General features: G+C 33.2%; 1 protein-coding gene across 1 annotated transcript in view; it reads left to right on the top strand.

Moving 5' to 3' along the window:
- The window catches only part of LOC142980659 (uncharacterized), a 369012-nt gene that overhangs the window by 179422 nt on the left and 170624 nt on the right, over positions 1 to 18966 (top strand). Inside the window, exon 2 of the mRNA XM_076126167.1 lies at positions 14153 to 14319. The gene's annotated coding sequence lies outside the window, so the exon portion shown is untranslated. The remainder of the gene's footprint in view (positions 1 to 14152; positions 14320 to 18966) is intronic.

The following is an 18966-nucleotide window of genomic DNA, read 5'->3' as shown; positions in this document are numbered from 1 at the left end:
TTCATATCCAGTTGCGCTCACTGGTCGGTATACGATCTGTGGGTTAAGCAGCCGTTGGCGCGGTCATTCTATAGATAGGTGACCGCATACTGGTATTTGAACTGAGCGTCCCCGTGCTTCGGAGGGCACGTAAAAAGTCGGTCCCAGTTGTTGTCTACTAAGATATCAGTCGTTAAGCCATGTCAAAGGCCTTTCGGGTGGCTTGAACAACTTTGACACTAGGTTAACCATATAATAGATAGATAGATAGCATAATAACTACGAGCTAACTTCACTTTATACGTACCCAGAGCGAAAAAGAATAAGATCATCTTCTGACAGATTTGGAAAATCGTCGAAAAAAGGCTGATCGCCGGTGATACGTTGGAATGCTGCTCTTTGGTTATTCATATTGTTACGATTGTTGTTTATGTTGATGGCATTGCAATCGTTATAAGAAGATGTAACGATATTACACAACGTTAAATGCATTACAGACACGAAATAATCGTTATTATGTTCTATGAAATTCTATTATGTTTACATGTAAATATATTGTTACCTAAAAGAATGGCAGCGAAACGTTCTTAGTAAAAGATGTTCCTAGTAATCATTACTTTAATTTGACACTACTTTCATTAATGGCCGCCGACCGCCCAGAAGTGCCCATTCTCCTTTTAAAACAATAACTACAAAAATATGCATAACAACTCATGTTGAAAGATAAAGCCTTATAATTATTATAATATAAAACTCTGGCCCGTGTCAACATAATTCTCAATGACCTCTAAAAAGATATCGAGAATGCAAAATTACGTTTACTTTGTGCCAAGCGAAAACCACCCTTATTTTTAAAATTATAAGGTTTATGGTAGCGGTAAAAGTTTTTCTGGTATTTTGAACAATTGGCTATGTAGAAGAGCCCAGACCGCTGTCCCTTACACCTGTTTTGCTGCTAAAAGGGGTCTGCATAATACCTAGGGTACCTATAGTCCAACAACTTAGTATAGAGCCTTGCATGCGAATTTAGAGCTATATAAAATTTTGCCTCTAGTACCTACTTCTATTCCCGTATGACGTTGGCTCATGCAGGTGATAATATATGTAACTAAGGTGACTGACTGACTGACATAGTGATCTATCAATGCACAGTCCAAACGACTGAACAGATCGGGCTGAAATTGGGCATACAGGTAGATGTTATGACGTAGGCATCTGCTAAGAAAGGATTTTGATCAATTCTATCCCTGCCGGAAAATTCTGTCATGAGTCACAAACCACGCGGACGAAGTTGTAGGCAAAAGCTAAATCGTGCGTATCAAGGCTCTCGCCTAAGTTGTGAGACTATAGTCCGTTTTCAAGCTTGACCTCGCCCACCTTGTCTGCTATTCTGTAAGGGTCTGTTGACAGTTTTGAAGAAAAATTACCATTATTCTTTCGTTTCTCGGAAATTTGTATTGAAGGTTTTATTTATTGAAATGTATTGAAGTGGAAATGACGATTGTGGAAGAGTTGTGGTTGGCGGTTTCTCGTAAAATGTATTGTGTTAATATTCATGTACTAACTCTGGTAATATAAATGTTAAGTGATTTTTGGTTTATTCGTTTGAACACGGTAATGTCTAGAATTACAAGGATTCAAAAAAAAAATAAAAAATATCGATACTTATCACACCAATTTAATAAATACGAATGGTCGGATATTTGGACAAATGTTTATTGCTCAAGCATAGCAAAACTTCTGTACGGATTTTGATGAAAATTTACAGCGTTGTAGCTTTTGTACTATAAGAACATGTAAGCTATAAAAATACTAGTCTAGTCTCTTTACTCGGTTTTCTATCTGTTTTCTTTGTCGGTTTGTCTGTATGTAGCATATTATAAGCCATATTATATCTATAGTTCATTCGGACGGACTCGTATGTGTAGAGACTACTACGCTAATATTATCATATCTTTCGTTCAATCACAACTACAATTGAAACAGATTCGTATTACTAACAAACTCAAAAACTAAAATAGTTCCTAAATCATGTCTTTGTAAATATCAACCCCTTCATACCATTCTACCTCCAAAATAGGTGAAATCAGAATACTACGGGAAATTCGTAACACGGACCAAATTGGACAGCAAATAGAAATTGGACCCTCAATAATAACAATTATGAATTCAAGATCCGTCCTGCCTAACAAGTTGGCAAACAAGTTTGGGCATATATTGCCTTTGTAAATCTGTTGTGATCTTGTTCGGGTATAATTTTAGATTGGTTTATGTGAGTTTAGTCAAGAATTGGTTGGACAAACTATAATATTATAATTGAGAAAGGAATTCTGTCTTTTAGTCATATTCTAACTTACGAGTTGAACTGATTATGCACATTTTGACAGAGTAACTAACTTATAAAAATTGATCCTGTGATCCAACAAAAGTAACATTTTGAAAACGTTAATTAAAAAAACCCTTTTGTCTAAAGGTCCTAAACCACACTCGGTCAGTGTGGTGGACTCAATTTAAGGCCTTACTTATAATTCGTTCGGGAGGAGACGCTTGCCCAACAGTAGGACAGAAATAAGTTAGGCATAGGCAGGCAATAGGTACCACAAAAAAAAAAAATCTTGCAAAAATCAGTGTCGCGCTGTAACAAAGTTCCAGTTAAAACAGTCTTGCTCTAACGTTCAATAACTTGATCAATACCTCATTTAGACGTTGGTCAATGTCCACCAATCCATTTACAAAACTGTACTTTAAGCTGCTTACTTCAGTGAATTTCTCATAGCCCCTTAATACGTGATATGACTGAAAATCTGCTCTTTAAAAGGAAAATACGTCTTAAATATGAAATAATAAATCTCTCTGTGATACGGAGAGGATATTTCCGTGTTTTTAATATCAAACATATTAGATTTCCATTTAAAATGTACGTCTAACGTGAGATTTCATGAGAATTTATTGTAAGATGAAAATCTTCGTTTGAAAATATAAACTAAAGATGTTTAGACTCTGTTGAGAATTTTCTTGAATTTATATTCAATTCTTTAAATCGTAATTTATGGAGAGGTTCCAAAATTATCATCTTTTTCGCATTTCGGTCTTTCAAATCGAGATTGCAGTGACTTTTATAAACTAACAAAGACGGATACAATGGACCACATCACTAAAATAACCATTTGTGGATAGTATAATTAATGTTGTTTATGTTATACTAAAAACTTTTTGTCGTACCAGGTTGCGATTAGCCGGACCCTGACTGAGCGTGCAGCCTCGCGAGGCAATATCTCGGTCCCGCTCATTTCGATGTGAAAGAAAAGAGACCTAGACTCTGTCAGGACCCGGCTATTGACAAGTTATATAATGCACCTGACCTTATTGCAGAACATTACCGATCTGACATGTGTATGTGTATAATAAAATCTCGAAGACAGCGTCTCTCCCAGCGGTATCATTACACTTAGCACAGTTAATTCTTTACATCATACATCAAAAAACATCCTAAAAACTGTCCAAACTTTTCTCCAAAACCATCAATGTAAGTAATTACTTATAAAGAACATATAATTTGATGGATATCGTATTCAAAGCGGCAATGTATGGAGAAAATTTACATGATAATAGGCAATGTATCATCACACGACTTTGAGTGACGGCCGTGCGAAATACCGTTATGGGAAGAAATTACATCCCACGCGGCCAAAGGCTCTACAGGTTTCTTTCGTATTGCTAAATACCGCTGCTTTGCTTAGTTTCATAAAATATTTCTTGGGAACGATGATAATAGAGTTCTTTATACGTTGGTTGGTCTGGCGATCGAGTAGTCTCAGGTTTGTTTCTTTAAATTGGACTACTGTTAAGAAATTACTGATTATGAACCTTCGAGCTTAACTGGAAAGGTAATATTTTTTTTGATTGCTAGAAGCAATATTAGAAAACTTAATTAAATAAAGATTCAGGAGGGATATTGAAAGCCGTTTAGTTCCTTGTTTGGTTAGATTGTATTCTTCATCGTTCTTTTATTAACTCAGCCCTTTCTACTTTCTTACTAACTACGTGAAATTTGGAAGGGTCTATTCTATTTTTACATTATTGAATTCAAAATAAACGTGTAGGTAATTTTTTATCCACATTTGTGTTCTACTTCGAATTATAAGTACTTAACTGTATTAATTATGTAACTGTACGTTTGGAGCAGTGGTTTAAGCGGTCACCTCGCCGCAACAACCGTAGCACCGCGTGTGGTGGGTTCGAATCCCAACCGGGACAAATCTTTGTGTGATGAGCACGAGTATTTGTTCTGAGCCTGGATGTAAATGTATCTATATAAGTATGTATTTAGAAGTATATAAGTATGTTTATCAGTTATTTGGTTACCATAGTACAAGCTCTGCTTTGTTTGGAATCAAATGACCGTGTGTGAGTTGTCCAATATAATTTTTTTGTCTAGTCTCTACGCTAACATATAGTTTATTTTAAATGTTTTATCTCCTTAGATACAATTGTTTACGACGAGTATTTAGCATTTTCTAACGTGTTCAAGTAAGTTTCAGTCGTATCTTAATGAATGTAACAACTTTATTCACGTGAATTACATGATAATCCCATTTATTGTAAATTGTATAATTCGTACTTAGGTGTTACAATAAGTACTTAGTAAATGTATTTAGTTTAGGTACAACAGTTAATAACTAGGTTTTGGAAATTAATTAAAACTTTATCTCTTTTATCGTTTAGGTTTTTTAGTGAAAATATAATTATATTTAGAAATTAAAGAAAGTATTAACGGTTTTCGTAGACATGAAAGATTATCAAATGTGAAAGTACTTTGATATTGATCAATAACAGAGATGGTTTTGTATTTATAATTTATTAGTCACTTTTCAAGTATAACAAATCGAATAAAGAAAGTTTTTTTTTATTTACCTACTGTTTATTCATGTATGTGCCTATAGTCTATGCAATAACCTTTGATATTGAGATGCTCAGTACCAGTACTCAGATGCAATCTCATACCCTCTTATTCATAAACACACTACAAACCTATTTTAGATAACAAGCTACTGTTATATGTTTTCTCTTTTTTCATTTCGTTGAAGAGTGAAAGAAGCAAAACACTTTACAAGCCTTTCATAACTTCATATATTTTTATGAATTAAGAAAGTTAGTCTTAATGTACAGAACATTGGAAAAAAAATCCTCAGATACCTAAAAATAACTATATTAGTTATTTTTAGGTATCTGAGGATTGTTTTAAAGTTGTAGCGTTAGTTATTACTAACGCTACAACTTTAAAACAATGCCATACTTCAACATATATACTAAAACCGCACAGAACATGCTCTTAAGTAACAAATCAAAACGAACTCTTATCACAATGATTTACGAGCGCAAAGTTCATCTCAAACAAAAGAGCTAATTATTGCTCTCAGAACACTTTCACTAAGTCCGCTCTTAATTTTGAGTCGCGCTCATTATTCTCACTTCCTTTTCAAACTTATTTTTCTTTGATTCGAGCTTTTGAAGGTTTTTTGCAAGTCTATTCTTGGTCGGACTTATAATTTGTTAATTTAGAATGGGTTACATTTTTCGGTTAAGATTTTTAGTTTTTTTTTGTCACAAACCGATATCACTGTTTTTGATAAATAATCTATAAGCAATAACGTGTGACTCCGTGTGAGTTAAGTATTCTATATAATTAAATTAAAAAAATATTCCATTTGTTGATTTACAAACAAATCTTGAACTAAAAAAATCTTATTACCCTGGAGACTTCTACAAACAAACAAACAAAAGACACAAAAGAAAAAACGATCAGAATAAAATATATACGGGAATCGAACCTGAATCCTTATTATCGATAGTCCACTAATTAAACTAATGTTTTAACTATAAAGGTTGAAAAGATATTCCACAATATCTATAACTTAATTAAAAATATCAAAAACAAAAATCAGAACATTCTAATTAACCTCAAAAAAAAACAAATTACATTATTTTCGAAAAGGAACATCAAAAAGCCAAACGAAAAAAGTATTTACCAAAATAAACAAATTAAACAGGAAACGTCTGGTAATTTTTGGAAAAAATTTCGCTTTCAAAATGGCGTTTTTAATAGTCTAATTAACAGAGGTCCTTTGGGACTGTCAACTCAATGTTTTAATATTAAAATTACTGAATCTTAAGTTGATAACTTAATTATGGTGATCATCGGTTGCTTTTAAAGTTTTGAAAATATAGTAATTATGAAAAGTTATGTTTTGAACTAGGTTGTTGATGTGGCTTTGCTCTTTCTTTATACTGAAACCTTCTAGTTAATACTTCCAGTTCCATTAAATGGCTAAATAGCTTTAATACTACCTACTAGTAAAGGTACTAGTATTAGTAGTAGTAGTAGTAGCTAAATAGCTTACTTAGGTACTTCCCGAGATTTAATCCATCAACATATCATCTTTTTCTAGTTTGTTTACGGCCTTACGAGAAGAAAAAATGTTTTTTTAGGAAGTCTCATTTTCGAATATTTATTTAGATAGCTTTTACCGTGAAAACGTTAACTTGAACTCAAACAATACCTCACAAAGTCGAGTTTGTACTTGACAATTTTTGTAATAAATAAATAAGTGTGTGTGAACTCATCACATAATAATATGACTACTAAATTCATAAAATAAAACTTACTTTAATTATACCACAAATTACTTTTATTGCAATCATGCATTATTTACTTTCGCTCGCATGCCGTATTAACTAAGTTGTCAAAACGTCAAGCATACAACTACTTTAATAAAGAAAGATCTTGATTCAGTTCCGTTGTATACGATTAATTAACATGCGACGCGAAACTTTGAGTTTGTTATAAAGCAATATCAATAGGTTCGAGTAATATTTTTCTTTTATTTTATTTAAAGTCAACTCCCGCCCTAAAAAATGCTCTTGTGTCCTTTAAATATCAGGTTTCAGATAATCCATACTTCCATACTTTATTTATATTTTTTTATATTATAAATGCGAAAATAACTCTGTCTGTCTGTCTGTTACTCAATTACGCCTAAACTACTAAAAAATTTGCATGAAATTTGGTATGGAGATATTTTGATACCCAAGAAAGGACAAAGGCTACTTTTTACCCGGGTAAATGACGCATTTCCATGGAAAAATTCAGGCGGCGGACGAAGTCGTGGGTTAAAACTAGTAAATAATAACTGCTACTCTGCTCTTTGCAAACACTCGAACAAACTGAAAGAACTATGATATTTATAAGTATTTTTATCAGGCCGTTTTCTTAAACGTTGAAGCAAGCAATCGTTATTTCTATTTAATATGAATATAAATATGATGGCCTTTGTTTAACCTTTCCAGTCCTTTGCCCAGCAGTGTGACGATACAGGCTTATATTAATAAAAAAAGAAAATTCTTATCACTAAAGTCACCAGGGGTTCTATCACGTATCTCAGTTGACAAGTAGTTTACGTCAAATTGATGGTCACTATTCATTACATTGCTGCTTTGGTTTAGCGTATTAATGACTTTAATCTTAAATAGAAAACAATGTACAGCATAGTGGCTTTTAAATAGTTGAGATACCTGATAGCCCCCCTGATATGGCGAAAGTAAAACATCGAAATTAATCTTCAAATACTAAATCCTTTAAAAAGTCCGTATTTAACTTGAGCAAGTAATAACGGCGTGTTAGCGCAACGCCACGGGGCGGTATTAGTGTAGTTTTACATTTGCAGCTCTTAATTAAGGGGCCGGCGTCCTGCGGTTGCGTTAGTGCTTGTTTATATGCACCGATGTCGCTTGCGTTAAGGAGAAGTATTGCAAAGAAAAATGTTCTAAGGTACGAATGTGTGTATGAAATTTTAAACTCCATTATTACAGCATTTGACACAGTGGTACAAAATTTGGTCTTAAATTATTAAACGCATAAATATACAAAGTACCTACATTCAGTATAGAACACAATGTATACCTAACACCCAAATCAATCACCTAAAATAGCCAGTTTTGATCACAACATTTTTTTTTTTAAAGGGCGTCGATAATATCATTGTCGGTGGTAAAAATATGTCAATGACCTAATTAAGCAGCGATTTTCAAAAATTACCAACTGTCGAGAAACATCGTATAAAGAGCAGCGGCCTTTTTTTTTCAAGCAATATTTTGTTGATAGTAACGACTATCGAAAATTGCACTTCTGCTCAATTTCTTATCTATCACACTTCAATAAAAGTATTTTTATACTTATTGATATACACTTAGGAGAGTATTTCACTACTGTACCGAAAATAAACAATACTTACCTTTCTTTTCCCTTCAAACGGCTGCGGTCAAAAATGCGGTCAATGAGCAATTTTTATTCACTTTGCATCCCAAACAGAGGGCAGGTTTTTTATCAAATCAATCGAGTCCATTTACAAAGGATTCAGCTCAATTACTGAGGGTTGCACTCCTACATCGATCTCGTTTAGAAATGCGGTGTGTGGAAATACAGGTTGATGAAGAGTCTGTGTTGAGAGTTAAGTAGCGTTGTTGTGGGTGAATTATTGATGGGTGACCGTTCTGTAATTTAGTTAGTTGTTTCTAATTTGTTACTGTTAAATCCGATTTGATGGTGTTAAAATGGTTATAGAAGTTAATTTCTTATTTGAAAGGGAAAAATATGAGTCATTCTAAAAACACACTTTTTGCACATAGTACCTATACCAAAATTGCATAACATCCGCCTCTTATCTATTAATGTTAAATAAACGCCGTCTATGTCACAAATTTGTTAAAAAAATGTTGTTAGAAGGATCTCTAAAGAACTAATTGACAACTATTACCAATCTTTTCAAAATCAAGATGGCTATTCAAAAACGTTTTTGGTCACACGAGAAACTTCTATAAATTGTTGTCATTGAACCGTCCATGCACTTAATATGTTTAAAAGTACAAATACTTATTTCCACGTGCACATAACTGTACGTTATCGCCAATATCCTCATAATAGCACAAAGTATATCAGGAAGTTTTAACTAGACTCGCAACTTTGATAACTCGCTCAAACAACTCGGTAAGTTGATGATAGATTGAGAAAATTATGCTATTAGCCCCGTACTTGCAAATCTATTAGAAGTTCAAAAGACGCAATAAATTCTGTTACCCTGCTATATTGAAGGATCGAGTTTTCTAACTTAAGGCAGACATACAGAATTATTAAAATGTTCACAGAATTATACACTCATATTTAGCATATTTTTCTGATGGCTGTTGATAGTTGGAAGAAAGGCTAGACTAAATAATAAATTCTGATTTACTTGAGCAGTGAATCGGCCCTGAAAGCCCTCGATTGGAGATGGTGCGGAGATGTTAGCCTTAGGAATCTAATAGAAGGACGTGGGGAACTGACATTTTATAATATTCGTAGTCAATATCAAACAGGGTATTCAACTTTATTTATTCCTCAAAGACAACTCTTTGTTCTGATCAAAGATTTAAAATTATTCAATAAATACCCTTGTAGCAGGAGTATTATATCTACTGATTCACCGTCGTCGATCTATAGTTAAATTAATTTATCTCTATTCTCGTTGTTTTATTATAACAACTTGGAGTACACGTAGTCTTAGCACAAATCAAACAGTTTTTTTTTCGACTTATTTATATCATGTATAATCGAAGTGCAATAGGCTACACTTAGCAAAGTTCTTTTTCCTTTCAAACTTCCTGCGCATTTTTCATTTTACATTAAACTTAGTAAAACTAAATACTTAGCAGCAAGTTTCTTCCCCTTAACCCAGATGAGTGGTGTGCCGTGCAATTAGGCGTCTAAATACAGCAGCTTGGAATTATTTACTTCTTTCATTATATTACGAGCTGGCCTTTGGGCTGTCACCTTAATATATTGCAGCGCATTTGAGAACTGTTAGTGCAAACTTGCAGTTTTCTAGCCATTTAGAAGTGGTTAGATTTTGTAGCGAAGTTTAGAAAAGAAAATGTATGACTTTCTTGGTGCTTGAGTTAGTTTTAAGTGACTTTTAGACTTTGATATGATGTTACATATATTAAAATAAATGCATTTAGGGTTATATTAACGGTTAATTTAAGTAAAGTTCTTTACCGAGAAACTAATATTTTATCACCTTTTTTTAATTTAAAAGCAGCAGATCATTGAACACCAAAAATAAAATAAAATGCAATTCCTATAAAGTTTTTTTACTGAAACACCAATTATTTTCTCATAATATAAACTACAAAAGAAATCAATTAAACGTCAATTTAATTATTTATAAATGAACATCACTATTGAACGCAATAAAACCTCTTTTGATGGCATACATTTTTAATTTAACGCTTCAGCCCTTCGATCGCCATGATCGAATTAAAATTTAACGGAAACAGTTTAAATATTCTGTAATCAGTTAATTATATTTTTAATGAAGGCACTTGGGAAGTTTGAGGTTACTCTTGCCTATGAATTATTGATAATTATGTATTTAAGAATTTCTAAGAGAGTGATGAAAACCAAATCATTAAGTAATTTTTTTCGAGAATTTTATGAAAGCCGAAATAGCTTCCCCGTACTGTATATTATGACTTAAAATGTTAAAGATATTTAGCAGGACGTAAAATTAATCATTTCGAGACTATTCTATTTTATCCATGTTGGTAGAGCTGTCGGCAAGAACTAGTCATGTTGCAATGATTATGCGTAAGTTGCTCTCTCTGCTTGTACGTTTAAGATTAACTAATTAAAGATATAAATCTTTATTTTGTTATCTAAACCTAAGCTGAAAATGAATATTAAACATGATTGATACCAATTTAAACAAAGGTGAGACATAAAAAAAAGTTATGAGCGAAACAACGGCCTCTAAAATATACATCGTCAAGCGATTTACGATAATAAAACGTATATCAACTAAATCTAGTTTTTACGATGTGCACTTTACCTTAGAGAATAGGGTAACCATGAGTTGGGATCTTCAAAGAATTTCTATCAAAATTCTTGTTCCGCGGTGATCGCGATCTAATCAAAGACTTGATTTACATTTCACAAACCTAATTTGATAAAAAAAAAATAACTGCATTAATTTTTTCTTTCAACGCAGGAGCTTTTACAAATAAAAAAAATACAACTGGAGCCAAAACAGACACTAGTGTTTTAAAATTATAATGATGTTATGAAATTAGATCAGGATGCAAAAGGGCAGTATCAGCGTGCTGACCACATTAGCCTCTACTCTACGAACGATAAACTACGTCGTATGCTACTGGCAATTTTGACAACTAAACAAATATACATAAATAAATATTTTTGGACAACTCACACACGTGCTTAGTATTTATTCACTCGTCTGATTCCAAACAAAGCATAGCTTGGGCTATGGTAACCAGATAACTGATAAACATACTTATATATAGGTCCTTCTAAATACATAATAATATATATGTAGATAAATTAATATCCAGGCTCCGAACAAATACTTGTGATCATCACACAAATATTTATCCCGGGTGGGATTCGAACCCGCCACACGGGGCGCTACGGTTATTGCGGCGAGGTAACCACTTTAACCACCGCGCCAAACGTGCAATTCAAATATGGTTGACAAACACGTTACATCAGAATGCATCACGTCACAATGTCATAAATTATGAATTGAGTAGTTTTTCTTTGTAACTTTATGCACAAAGAAACACAAAGGCTCTTAATGCTTAAGCCTGTGATGCAGACAGAGTACACGTAAATTACTTTAAGTGTTTTGCTTTAAAAATACATTTACTTGTAATGTTTTAGATTTCACTTGCAGTTTTTTACTACAAAAAATTTTTTTGCGTCCTCTTTTGATATAAAATCTATTGCCTAGCCGTTCTTATTTAGAAAATGATTTAGAAGTATATTCATTCAAGCGATATTTTATTTAATACTAGCTGGTACTCGCGTGAATAGATTTTTCACATTAAAAAGTATCTTAGTTTATAAAATCAGTCCAGTAGTTTTTGCGTGAAAGAGCAACAGACTCATATAATAGGTCATTCATGCTTACAAACTCTCACATATAGTAAATTTGTATACGATGAAGTACTATATGATTTGATTCCTTTTAAACAAATATACCTCACTAACTTATTCCATACCTACCAAACTTTCAAAAATTAATTTCTATTATACATTTACATTATCCTTTTACCTGCCCACGTTATATCCACAGTACATACATTGACAGTCTCACACTTCACATGAGCATGTCTAGACGTTGTAAATCCACTGATAGATTCAATAAACTTGACATTCTAAATGACAATCGCTAACAGATCTAAATATTGTGTTGACGTCATCTATGTTAGTGAATAGCTTTTTATCTCCTGATACATAATTACGCTTTTTTCTCTTATCAGTAGGCAGAGGCGAAATTATGAATATGCTACGATTCCTACTAAATTCTTTTGCTTCTTTAAACCTAACTTAACCCAACTCCAGGTAAGACTTTTTGGCCTGACACACGATTCGAACTGGAGACCTCCGTACTAACGTTGTCCGGCAGTCGCATACGCTGTCGCCCGCAAACAAGTAGCAATACGCTCGCCCTCTATAAAAATTGAATTAACTTTGTCTATGGTAAATCGTGGGTCTATTTTATATACCTGCCTTACCTTCAGATATAACAGGCGTGATATTATGTACGTGTTTTTAAATTTAAAGAACTACCAAAAAACAAACAGTCACTCTTATAACCATTAATTAAACCCGTACAAGCTTAAGAAACAACACTATGTCAAGCATATTATTCCAAAGATATTATCAACAGAGTTCCATAAACCTTAAACAAACGTTATCCACAGAATCTATTAAGTAAATATACCAAATTAATTAAACCAAACAAATAGGGCGAGAGATAAAGTGATGCGATCTATGGCCTGCTAATTGATATAACAAGAGTTTAGATAGCGAATAATCGCTTCTGTAGTAAAGTGGGCACGTTTGTTATAACTTCAAAGAGTTAAGACATGGTTTCGTGATTGAAGAAGTAATTAAGAATAGTTTGGAATTATAGAGGTATTTGAGAAGTCGCAGTTTTAATTTTAACTTTATAGAAGATGTGTATAAAGCAATTCGAGTGATTTTTTCTTTAAATTGGATCCATTTTGGAAGCCCGGGTTTTCATTTTTCTAAATGTTGTCAGAAATTGTCATAATTGGTTCCATTGGTGAAGACCCGTTTTTTAAAAACGTGTGACGTCTATGGGTAGGTGGTGGTCTGCCGGGGCAAGCCTTTATAAGGCCGTGGCGTCCCTTACGACCTTACCTATGCCGCGTATTATACGAAAGCCGGTACTTTTATTTTTAGATAAAGCAACATTACTTTTAGTCAATAAAAAGGTGAAAGACTATAACTACATTTAAAAATATACGTTCAATATAAAAGCTATGTTGCATTTAACTGTTTTTATTCTTAAAACCATGTGCAAAAAGACTTTTAAGTATTATAAAAACCTTCAATTACTTCAAAAATCTGCAACGTTGTAAAAAGTAAAATATTTATTCAACATTTTATTTTGATTTTCAACATTACTTTTCACTTAATGATAATAACTCTAGTTCGGTGATCCACAAATTTATACCGAACTATGAAATTGTAATAAAACTTTATAATTTAATTTGGCTACAGATTTAACTTTTAAAATTGAATCTTTTGCATGTATTTTTTTATTAAAATGAAGTTTTATGATATTTTCATTCTGTTTTATGACTAGATAAAACTCTCAATAAAAGGTGTGATACTTTTTATATAAGAAATTGCAAATTAAAACAGGTAAAAAATATTTTCACTTTTATGCAAATTTTATTAATATTCGTTTTGAATTAATTTATAGTAATCATTATTAAATTTTAGGCTAAACTTATAGTAAGGGTATGTAGGGTAAGTATACAGTAATTATGTACATGTAACAATGAAGTAGAATAAAGTATTTGATTAAAAAAAATAACACAGACACCGACATATACTGAAATAGATGTACGACAGATAAATAAATAAATATTTTTGGACAACTCACACATGATCATCTGATTCCGAACTAAGCAGAGCTTGTACAAAAACAATACAATCAAATAAAATATATTATTTTAGTCCGCCAGTTCCCAAGCTTATAAAGCATTATTTTACGCAATTATGTAAATAATTTAAACCGTTCAACAGGACAAAACGAGGACGTCATCCAGATATAAAATCACGTAACGCTGTGTCTGTTCAACGTCAAGGAAATTAAGTGGGATCTACGCTGACGGGATTAGCGACGAACTGTGACGAGGGTACTGGATGCACCTGCTACGCTGGTCAACGAAGACCTAGAGATGTGGTGGAAGGTAGGTGGTACTGCTATTTGTTGTTGATGAAAAAATTTTAGATTACCGTAAGTATGTATAGTCAACATAGTTTCAAAGTAGTCCATATTCGGATGGCTTTGGCTTTAGATGGCCTTTAACATGGCTTAACTACTTATTACGTGCTCTTTGAAGTACGTAGACGCTCAGTCACTTTATTTTTTTTTAAGATTCCGCATTTAGAATTGCTCTTGTGTCGATGGGACTTTTACCAACATACAAACAACGGACACAAAGTACAACCAGACCTGTAAAAAATATTTGTGGATCGCATAATCCCTGGTGGGAATCGAACCCAAGTCCTTTTAACGCAATGGTAGTCGCGCGGCAACCACCTTTACCGCTACACCACGGGGGCCGTTAATCTATTAACTTATATATACATACATATTTACATATTTTATGTTGATATAAGTATGTATGGATAAGAATTTAGTATATCTATGTACATAAGAATGACAACTCTGTACTTTTTGAAGTAGAACATTACATATAACAAATCAATGATACATACATTATACAAAAAAAAACTCTTTCGCATAATTATGATTTCAATCGTAAAATCATTTAATATGCCTCTGGATTGTGGTTTTTCATATTCACAAATATTCTTCTTGAAAAATCTCATATTCAGTTCGTACAAAACAGTGTCTCATCCAGCATTTAAGTTGATTAGTGCAAAGTGAACGTGCTGTGACTCATATTTCTATATTCTGAGAATTAGTTCCAGACTGTGAGTGGCGTTTTAAATACGCTCGTACTTTGTTGTAAGATACTGAATTTATACTGCTTTATTCCTACTATTCATTGTAGAGTTTAGGGAATATAATATTTCAAGTTAAACTATACCTATTACCTCTTACCTTTACGCGATAGGTTCCTCTCATTTATATGGTCCATACACATATTATGCTACTTCTGAAATGCTTCTTGTTCATCAATACTTTTACAACCCAAAATACGTTTGGCTAAAACCTTCCATAACACTAGTTTCATTATGGAATAGAGTACAAGACCTCTCGACATAAAGAAGCATTTTTTTAAACCATTACTGTCCCACTGCTGGGCAAGGGTCTCCTCCCAAACAAAGGGGAGGGGTTAGGCCTTAAGTACACCACGCCGGCCAAGTGCGGGTTGGGGACTTTGCATGCTCTCAATAAATGTATTGAACAAATTATAGCCATGCAAAGTTTTTTCACCGTTAGAGCAAGTGACATGCAGTGCACACTTAATTTAATTTAAAAAACCAAACCAATCTGTTAGAAGAGTTGGTTTCAAACTGAACACTCACTCCAAAGTGCAACAATCCCAATAAACTCAAGATAAAAACATAAAAATATTTTAGAAAGAAATACCACAAAATCCAAACATTTCAACATTCAGTAATGTTTTTCGACTGCAACTTATTACTGCACCCATGTACGAGTATTCGGGACACAAATGTACTTGGCGTAGTGCCATTTACAACGAAAAATGTGGCTTATTCTGTGCAAATGTCCACAGCAAATTGAAAACGACGCCCGAAGCCATCGTGATTGATGTTACAGGGTATTCAATGATACACGGCTCGCAAGAATTGGACAAGACAGAATTAATGCAGAAAGTATTTCTACGTTCGTTTGAGAAATAAAAATGTAATTTTAAATGAAAGTCTTATAAAAGGACTAAGGTTTTTCGAAAGCAATTAGCATGAAACCCGTTTTCTTCTAAAGGTATCTTTGCAATTACATAATATATCGCATCCCCGGTGCAATACTGTCACTTATGCAAAAATGTAGTTTTTCAGGAGAAGCATTTAAAACGTTGACACTTCACACAACAATGACTTTATAACATATCTATAGATTTGTTTTTTTTTTACAAAAGTGACAGTGTTGCACCGGGAGTGCGATATTTTGCAGTCAAAAATATTTGCGAATCTTGTATGATTAGGTGTGAGACTAACATCATTCAATGTTGATATTTTGTTTTCTAGACAGCGTAATCAAGAAAGTCGTTACCAAAGAATTCCTTGTTACCTAACATAGCTATAAAAACTGGATCTTATTACTATACTCTTCTTCTTTAAGAATGAACAAAATTAAATGTTCGTTAGATCTCCGAGCATGGTTTCCACGCCATTGAATTGACGAATCCAAGCAACATCGGAAGAGGAAAAATTCGGATCACTACTCACTGCACTTGCCAAAACCGGTTCGGGCCGGACCAAAGCGGATTAAACCGGATGATACCGGATCTAGAGCGGGAACCGACAGTCGAAAAAAGCAGTAAATGTTTTACAGTGCCGTCACTGTGTAGCGTTTAGTGCCGAAGTGATGAATAATGGAGAACTTAGTTTTAGTTTTTGATTTAGTGCTTGGTTTAAAGGCTTTGGATTTTCAGTTTAGTTTGTTTGTTCAAGCCTTTTACATTAAATCGTTTTCAGTGTAATTACAGTCCTATGTCAAGTAGGAATATATAACGTTTTGCTATTAACCAACTTTGTACTAAATTTCTGAAAGAAGATCTAATATTATCGAAATAATCGTCAACAGGTCTTTTTTTTATTCTAAACTACATATGTACAAAAATATTGAAACCATAAATAATTTTAAACAATAAGGGCATGTTGTTTTTAATTACTTTGTTAAAATAAGATCTGTAAATTATAGGAAAACTAATATAATTGTTTACAATATCTACCAATTTCTACAAATTGCTTTCTCGCATAACATAACAAAATTACTATCCGTTAAAACGAACAAAAATATTTTCAAAAACTTTAAGGTAATACAATAGGATATTTACAACTGACTCCGCATAAAACTGGGCATAAACGCACTAAGGCTACCAAACAGTAACAAAATGTGCTGTGCTATAACTATGTATGTTTGATGAATCAACTAATTTCAAGAAATCGAATGTTATAATGTCACATAATTTTAGGTTGTGCTAAAAACTATTCCTTGCTGTCTTTATTGACTTAAAAAAACTTGAGACTCAAATTGAGACATATTTTAATATTCAAGGACTCTCCCGGACTAAGAATTTATTACTCTTGTGTCGCGGGAACTTTTACAAACATACAAACAACGGACACAAAGTACAACCAGACCCGAAACAATTATTTGTGGATCGCACAACAAATTGTTCTGTGTGGCAATCGAACCCACGACCGATCAATGGTAACGGCGTGGCGACCTAAACCACTGCGCCACGGCGATACCACGTTGTTACTCGTACCGCGCGTTGGTACTCCAAAAATAGTTCACACTTATAGATTTTCATACAAAATAGCCCGGCGGTAATCGACAGTCGATAATAGTAGGAAACCGCTCTTCTGGTGTTACACGTCTCAATTAGACACATCTCACAATTGTAGTACTGAAAAACTAAGCATCAAATAGCTTAACACTGCACAGTACAGCTTAGCTTTACGTTATTTGTTCACAGTTAAAGTCCGTACAATTAGTCGGAACGAGTGTAACGACCTCTCAATGTGTCTGTTTGTCCGTCCATTGTGGTGGATTTAGTCGTTGCTTTTATGGCCCGATAGTGAGGATCTGCTTTGAAAGTCAAACAGTTTTTAGTATAGAGTGGGCGGGTCGTTGAATTGAAGGGTAGTTTGGCTTTTTGATGCGATTGTGTTGTCTGCAGTTTTTGAGGTTATTTTTTTTACTGGCAAATGAAACGTTAAAATGATCACACAAATAAATACTAGGAATAGTAAGATACTAAAATACTGTTTTCTAAAATGTTTATTCATTTGACTTGAGCCTAGTCTTTCTTCCAAGTTAGTTGGAGTCGGCTTCCAGTCTTACTACATGCAGCTGAATGTCAGTATTTTACATGGAGCGACTGTTTATCTGACCTCCACAACCCTGTTACTTAGGTTATAACACGATACCCTTCGGTATTATTAATCAAAATAGCTAAATTAGTCAATATTTTGTCTATAGCATTTTGGTGGACAAGGAAAAACGTTATACATTTACACGACAACAGTTAATTTGTAAGGTATTGCATTCGTAAACACAGTCTACAGATATTCCCATAAATATTTTAATTCGAAGTCCTTTAGAATGTTTGCAGTACTTACTTAGACTTTCTAAATATTTCCTTGCAAATAGCACAGTTCTATACAAAACTAAAGTGAAACGTAGGCATTACTGATACAAGTCTTACCTCAAAGAGAGGACACTCAAAGAAAACATAAATCCAGTCAAAGTACGTCGTCTTCCATTTAAGCATTGAATGCATAACTTTGTAGTACAAGTATAAAGCGTATAGCGATTCTGTTGGATCGCTATTTTATATAGGAAAAAGAGCTAGAAAATATTGTGTACTGATTTCGATAAATATTTTTCAAATGAGCGCGTTTGTTGAACATACTCGTTGAGTTTAAATACCATTATTCCATCCATTTAATCCATAGGTTTACTATTGTATCAATACTTTGATAAAATTCAACTGTTGTAAACACTTCATGGCAAAGAATTTTCTGAAAGCCATAAAACATAAATTTCAGTGAAATCATAAATATGAAGTATCTCGTTTAAAGAATCAATCACTGGCATAATAACTCATACATAAAAAATATATAAGCATACTGCTCTTTTTCCATGAATTTATTTTCTATAAAAAACACGC

The sequence above is a fragment of the Anticarsia gemmatalis genome, chromosome 18, assembly GCF_050436995.1.
Source record: "Anticarsia gemmatalis isolate Benzon Research Colony breed Stoneville strain chromosome 18, ilAntGemm2 primary, whole genome shotgun sequence".
Taxonomy (NCBI): Eukaryota; Metazoa; Arthropoda; class Insecta; order Lepidoptera; family Erebidae; genus Anticarsia; species Anticarsia gemmatalis.
Note: the sequence above shows the minus strand (reverse complement) of the source record. Positions and strands in the feature narration are given on the sequence as shown.